General features: G+C 50.8%; 1 pseudogene; it reads right to left on the bottom strand.

Annotated features, from left to right (window-relative positions):
• Nucleotides 1-1,115: 1,115 nt before the first annotated feature.
• Nucleotides 1,116-5,613, bottom strand: LOC131378731 (zinc finger protein 586-like; annotated as a pseudogene).
• Between the last annotated feature and the right edge of the window lie 1,855 nt (nucleotides 5,614-7,468).

Raw genomic sequence — 7,468 nt, 5'->3', positions numbered from 1 at the left:
TGTGAACCTGATGCAGCACCTATTGTCCTGATCGCTTTCTCCCGCGCTCCACCGTCCTGGGATGTTTCATGTACCACCATCTGGGGATATTTCAACAGGCAGTGCCTCTGCTGCTGCTATTGCATTCTTCTCAGCTTTTATCAGTTTTAACATATACAGCACGAGCCTCCAGGTAGTTATAATACTCAGCAATTTCATCATCTTGAGAGGCAGAGTCAAATATCAATTCACCAGCTTGTTCCCATTTCTTAATACTAAAAGCGGCTTCTGTGGCAGCATCTATTCCCTGGTTCTTGCACCATGACAGCAAGGTTTGCAGAGCCTGTTTGTCATGTTTTATCCCGTTTACCTAAAAAGAGGGTCTGTAATTTCACTACGGCTTTTTCTATTGTCGAGACTTGCATCCCGGTGTCCCTAGTGGCTTCTACTTTTTACACATCTGGACTCCACGCTGCTGGCAGCTCTCACAGGCTGCTGTATTCCCCACTGGGCTCCATGTTCCCTCTCTCCACATGGCCGGGCTATTACCATCACATTGGGGTTCACCGATTGTTGTACTTGAGATGGACAGATGACATGACACACCAAAATTCATGCAGCAATAATAGCTTTTATTGTGTGCGCTCTCTTATATAGGGCTTTCGAAAAAACCCCTGTCCAAACCTGATTGGCTAGAACCTTGGCGCCACCCAGTTCACTGACCAGTAGCTGCCTGCATACATGTTCATCAGGGATTGGCTGACATCTGTTCTCTGCAGCCAAGTCCCTCAGCCTCTCAGTGCCCTCTCTGCCAAAGGTGTTTTATTTCTATCCTTTCAAAGGAACAGGCTTATCAGCTCTAGGTCGGGGAGCTGTTCACCAACATATTTAGGGACCCAAAATTCACCCAAAATTCCCTCTAGAGACCCCAAAATTCCCAAATATTCCCTACAGACACCCCAAAATTATATTAAAAATCCCACAGAGAAGCCAAACTTCCCATGTTTGGATCTAAAATTCTCTAAAGGGACACAAAAATACCAAAAAACTCCCTATAGGAACCCCAAAAATCCCCTTTGGGGACACCAAAAGCTAAGAAGTCCCAATAGAGAATGAAAAATCTGTATTTGGACCCAAAAAACCAAAAAAGTTTACTACACATAGCCCACAATTTCCAAAATTCTCAGTACAGGCACCAAAATGCCAAAACTTTTCCTACAGAGAATTCAAAATTGCCTTTAAGGACCTCAAAATTCCAAAAATTTGAGTGGATTTGAGTGGTTTTGAGGTGACAGATTGATACCTCTTGGATTTTGGAGTGCAAAGAGGTGGAGAACGCTGCCCAAAATCCCCCAGGAACACACAGATCCTCCAGAATATGGCCCCTAGCCATAAATTCCCCGTCAAACACCTGTGAAATGATGGGACAGGCCATCTTTGATGAATTTCTTTCTTTTTAACCCTGTTTTGGTGATTTTTAACAGATGAAGATAATTCAGAAAAAAATTAAGGCAAAACCAAAAGGATAACCAGCCAGGTGTCTTCTCAACATGGATCACAGGCAATGTGGGTAATCAGGGCTCTGCCCAATGTTACTCCTCCAGTGGGGGATGAAGTTGGAGCAGTGCACGAAGCTCTTCCTGCAACAGGGGCACCCACAGGGCTTCCCTTACTGGTGGGTCCATTGGTGTTTGGTCAAGGCTGAGCTCTGTGAGAAGCTCTTCCCACACTTGGGACACTCGTAGTGGTGTAGATGTGCGGGTGGATGATGAGGTTGGAGTTGAGCTTGAAGCCCTTCCCACAGTTTGGGCGGGAGAAGGGCCTCTTCTCTGTGTGAATCCACTGGTGTAGGGGGAGATGGGAGCTGGTGGGAAACCTCTACCTACACTTCAAACACTCGTAGGGCCTCTCCCTGGTGTGGATCTTTAGGTGGCCAGTCAGGCTGGAGCTCTGGCTGAAGTTTTTGCCATATTCCCCACACTTGTAGGGCCGTTCTCCACTGTGCATTTTTTGGTGGACAATCAGGGTGGCATGCTGACTGAAGCCATTCCCACATTCACCATACTCGTAGGGCCTTTCCCCAGTGTGAATGTTCTGGTGCTGGATCAGGTTGACACTATGTCTGAAGCTCATCCCACATTCTCCACACTCGTATGGCTATTCCCTGGTGTGAGTCCTCTGGTGGCGGATCAGATGGGAGCTCAGCTGAAGCTCATCCCACATTCATAACGCTCATGCGGCCTCTCCCCGGTGTGGATGTGCTGGTGCTGGTTGAGGTTGCAGCTGCAGTTGAAGCTCTTTCCCCAGTCAGGGAAGCAAAAGGGCCTCTCCTCTGCGTGCGTGTGCTGGTGCAGGAGGAGGCTGGAGGTGGTCTGAAACCTCTTCCTGCATATATCACACTCATACAGCCTCTCCCCAGTGTGGATCATCTGGTGACTGATCAGGCGGGAGCACTGGCTGAGGCTCTTCCCACATTCCCCACAATCGGAGGGTTGTTGCCTAGTGTGGATCCTCTGGAGGTGGAGCAGGCAGGACCTCTTCCTGAAGCTCTTACACATTCCCCACACTTGTGGGGCTTCTCCCCATCATGAAGCTGCTCATGGACTACCAGGTCTGAGCTCTGGCTTGATCTCTGGCCGCCTTCCTGGCACAGGGTGGGTCTTCCCTCCTGTGGAAAGTGCATATTATATGGCTCTATGCAAGATATTTACTATATGTATTATGTTGTATTGATTGTTATGTTGTATTAATATTTTGATAGTATGGTAAATGTAGTTTTGTAGTTAAAATGTAGTTTTTATGTACCAACCACAGGAAAACGTAAATCTTTCAGAGAAAAAATAATTTACTACTTCCTTATCAGAAGAGACCAACTCCTCCTGCCTCTCTCAGCCTTGTGGATGCCATAGAGATTAAAGGAAAAAAGTGATACTAACCAGAGAGAATTCTTTGTTTGAATGGAATTTATGCATAATGTATGAAATGTATAAATATTCAACAGGCTATTGCTTTTAAGAGATAATCCTTTGTTAACAGGCATCCTTCTCCAGAGCTTTTTGCTCAGGGAGGCACCCAGACATCTGTAACTTTGTTTTTATTGTCTCGTATTGTCCTAACTCTAATTGTTCAATTTTTTACTCTAATTCTATTTTTATAACCATCTTATTTACTATTAAACTTTCAAAATTTTAAAAACAAGTGATTGGTGTTTTTCACACCTCCTCAGATCCTTGTGATCTGTATTTGCAGCCCCTCCTCCTGCAGGATCTCTGGAGCTTTTCCTCCCCGTTGGATTCCTGTGCCATGGAGCCACTCAAAATGGCCTCTTCCATGAGGTTCTGCTGCAGGGATTTGTCCTCCCTGGTCTCCATGCTCAGCTCCTTGTATGGGGGAGGAAGGACAAAGAGGGGATGGGATTTGCCTCCGTGCCAGAGGGAAGGGGAAGGAGATCCCCTCAGTGCATCCTTGGCCGGACAGTGTTGCCAGTGGTGTTGTCCTGCAGCTGGGGGCCGTGCTGGGCTGGGAGATGGAGCAGGAGAGAGGGGGAAAGGGGCAGTAACTTCCTCCTCACCTGCCTGGCCGTCCTGGGGCATCATCCTCACAACCTCCTCCTCCATCCAGACAAGGTTTGGGAATGGGAAATCCTATTCTGGAGGGAAAACAATGTGTGTGCCTTGAGTTTGTCAATCCTGCTGGCTAAGTCTGTCTTTAGAAGTCACCAAGCACCTGGGCTGCGTAAAAAGCTCCCAAACACCAAGATTCAGCCCTGAAGAAGCCTCCCAGGAGCTCTCTGTCTGTGGTCTCTCCCTTTTGGTGTTTGTGTGTTCCCACGTCCCAGCTGCAGGGGGTCGCGCTTGTATTGGATGCCCCCGTTTACTCGGTCCCTGCCCTCCCTGGGCTGCTGGGAGTCAAGGAACCCAAAAAGCTCCCCCTTCTTCTGTTTCTTCACTTAGAAATGCTGGGGGGGTTATGGGTCCTGCAGTCCCTTCTCCCCTTATTCCCTGCTTTGGTGTGCAGGGGGTCCAAGGAGTCCCCCCCCGCCCCTCTCCAGGCTGTTGAGGGTCCCGCAAATCACAGCACTTCACCCTCTCTGGGCTCCCCAATCTGGGGTCCTGGGGGACAAAGGGCTCTGCTCCTCCAGGCTGCCTCTACCAGCAGCTGCCCCTGGGACCCTCCAATGTACCCCCAAGGGGCATTTTACAGAGTACAGAATGCAGAATGACTTGGTTGGAAGAGACCTCCAATATCATTGAGCCCAACTCACGCCTAACACCTCAACTAGACTGTGGCACCTAGTAACATATCCAGTCTTTTTTTAAAGATATTCAGGGATGGTGACTCCACTACCTCCCTGGGCAGACCATTCCAGTACTCTGTTATTGTTTCTGTGAAAAACTTTTTCCTGATATCCAGCCTATATTTCCCTTGGCGCAGCTTGAGACTTTGTACTCTCATTTTGTCAGTTGCTGCCTGGAGAAAGACACCAATCCCCACCTAACTACAGCTGCCTTTCAGGAAGTTGTAGAGAGTGATAAGGTCTCCCCCGAGTCTCCTCTTCTCCAGGCTAAACAACCCTAACTCCCCCAGTAATTCCTCACAGGGATTGTGTTCCAAGGCCCTCACCAGCCTCACTGCCCTCCTCTGCACCACACTCGTGTCTCAATGTTCTTCCTAAACTGAGGGTCTCAGAACTGGACACAGCACTCAAGGTGCAGCCTCACCAGTGTTGAGTACAGGGGAATAATGACCTCTCTGCTCCTGCTGGCCACACTATTCCTGTTACAGGCCAGATGCTGTTGGCCTTCTCAGCCACCAGGGCACACTGCTGGATCATGTTCAGCCAGCTGTCAACCAGTACGTCCAGGTCCCTTTCTGCCTGGGCACTGTCCAGCCACACTGGCCCCAGCGTGTAGTGCTGTTGGGGTTTTTTGTGGCCAAAAGGCGGACTAGGCTCTTGGACTTACTAAACTTCATCCTTTTGGATGTCCATCCATCCAACCCTTCCAAGTCTCTCTGCAAAGCCCTCCTCTATTACAACAGATAGACACACACTCCCAGCTTAGTGTCGTCTGCAAATTTACTAGTGAAAGAGTCAATACCCTCATCCATGGCATCCGTAAAAATATGGAACAGAGCTGGCCCCAGCAGAGACCCCTGAGGAGCACCACTAGTGCCTGGCTGCCAGCTGGATGCAGCACCATTCACCATCACTCTCTGGGCCTGGCCATCCAGCCAGTTCCTAAGCCAGCAAAGAGCGCTCCTGTCCAAGCCGTGGGCTGTCAGCTTTTCCAGGAGTATGCTGCGGGAGACAGTGTCAAAGGCCTTGCTGAAGTCCAAAGAGACAACATCCACAGTCTTTCCTGCATCCACCAGGCGGGTCACTTGGTCATAAAAGGAGATCAGACAGATCAAACATGACCTACCCCTCCTAAACCCATGCCGGCTACATCTGGTTTTCCACTCAGTTTTCGAGTTCTTCATTCTCCAAACATCCCCACCCCCCATCCCAGAAAAAAACAACCCAGGGACCCTAGATGATATCTGGGCTGACCTGCCCCCTCCCCCTCCCCAGTCACCTCCTGGATGGGGCGGCGATGATCCCAAAGGCTGGAAATTCAGGAAGTGCACAACGTCATGGTTCCTTCTTTTCTTGATCCTCCTTTGTCCCTCCTCTTCCTCCTGCTCCTCCTCTTCCATCGCTCCTCCCCCCCTCCTCCTCCCCCTCCTCCTCCCCCCCCCCCTCCTCCTCCCCCCCCCCCCCCCCCCCCCTCCTCCTCCTCCTCCTCCTCCTCCTCCTCCTCCTCCTCCTCCTCCTCCCTAACACTAACTCCTTCTATTTTCATCCCTTCTCACTCTCCTTCATCTGTCCTCCTCCTCCCCCAGAAGCAGCCACACCTTCAGTGCCCTGTTGCCCAACCCCTGGCAGCCCGCAGGAGGAGCAGGGATGGAGCCAGGACAGGTCGGGATGGGCAGCGCGGGGCTCTCGGAAGCTCCCACCCACTTGGGGCAGGGGGAACTCAGCCCAGGGAAAAGGAGAGGAAAACTGGGGGCTGCAGATCCAAACTGGGGCATGATGGCAACCCTGGCTGGGGACTTCCAGCCCTTGTGGCTCCTCACAGGAGATCCAGGATGGGGGAATTCGGAGAGGGGGATGGATCCCAGGAGTGGCATCACTGTGAGTGAGTGGGCTGTACTGGGGTAACTGGAACCTTACTGAAGCAACTGGGAGTAACTGAGAATGACTAGAGGCATGCTGAAGGCAACTGGGGTATACTGGGAGGGTCCGTGATCATACTGAGGGGACTGGAACCACACTGGAAACAACTGGGACCATGCTGGGGGCAACAGAGACCAAGTGGGGGTGACTGGGTCTTCACCGGGGGCAACTGGGCACAACTGGGACTATTCTGGGAGGGATTGGGATCATGTACGGACTGACTGGCACTGCACCGGGGGCAACTGGGTGACTGGGTGCAACTGGGATCACACTGGGAGCAACAGGAAGCAACTGGAACCATGCTGGGGGCATCTGGGATCCTAGTGGGATCACAGTGGAAGCAGCTGGGCTATGCTGAGGGAGACTGGAATCACACTGGATCAACCTAGCAGCCAACTGGGACTACACTGAGGGTGACTGGGTGTGGCTTGTCTCTCATGGAGCTCCCGGCTCTGGTTCTCACCCCAGCTAGCTCGAGAGACAAACCACAGTTAGAAGGAGTTTCCTCAGGGTCCTAAAACCCGGGAGGTTGCTGAGAACCTTTCCCTTAGCATGAGAGAGCGAGACTGTGTCAATGCAAAGGAAGGAGATCTGCACTTGATCTGGAGGTGAAACCAGGACTTTATTCAGTCTTTCTTCTGTGGTGCTGCCCCAGACCTAGCCTGGGTCACAAGCCCCATCCCACTGCCCAAACCAAGAGCCTCAGATCAAGAGGGAGACCAGCTGCGTGGTCTGTGGCTTTTATCCAGGGAAGGGGCCCTAGGAGGGGACAAGCCAATACCCAATCAGGGATAAGGTGGAAGTAGAACAGGGTTGGATTACATTCAAGGAAGGGGACTGGGAAGAATGTGTGGGATGGGCTGGGAGAAGGACAGGGACAAACTTCGGGATATTACATTTTCCAGGAGAACAGAGAGTACAGAACAAACCATTATAAAGCACAACGTAAAAATTAAGTACAATATGAAACCAAATAATACACAGCAACAACTGGGAGTGGCTATGAGCAATGGGGATCAGGCTGGAAGCAACTCCATGCAATTGGGCATGACTGGGAACATGCTGGCAGCAACTGAGATATACTGGGAGAGACTGAAACCACAGTGGAGGTAAATGGGAGCAACTGGAACCACATGGGATGATAATGGGAGCAGCTGTGCCCATGTCGGGGTCATACTGGGATCCCACTGGAACTGACTGGCATTATACTGGAAGTGACTGGAATTGTACTAGGAGTATCTGAAAGTGACTGGGATCATACTGGAATCAGAC

Source organism: Hirundo rustica, chromosome 34 (assembly GCF_015227805.2).
Source record: "Hirundo rustica isolate bHirRus1 chromosome 34, bHirRus1.pri.v3, whole genome shotgun sequence".
In the NCBI taxonomy this organism is placed as follows: Eukaryota; Metazoa; Chordata; class Aves; order Passeriformes; family Hirundinidae; genus Hirundo; species Hirundo rustica.
The sequence above is the reverse complement of the archived record's forward strand: the minus strand, read 5'-3'. Positions and strand labels throughout refer to the sequence as shown.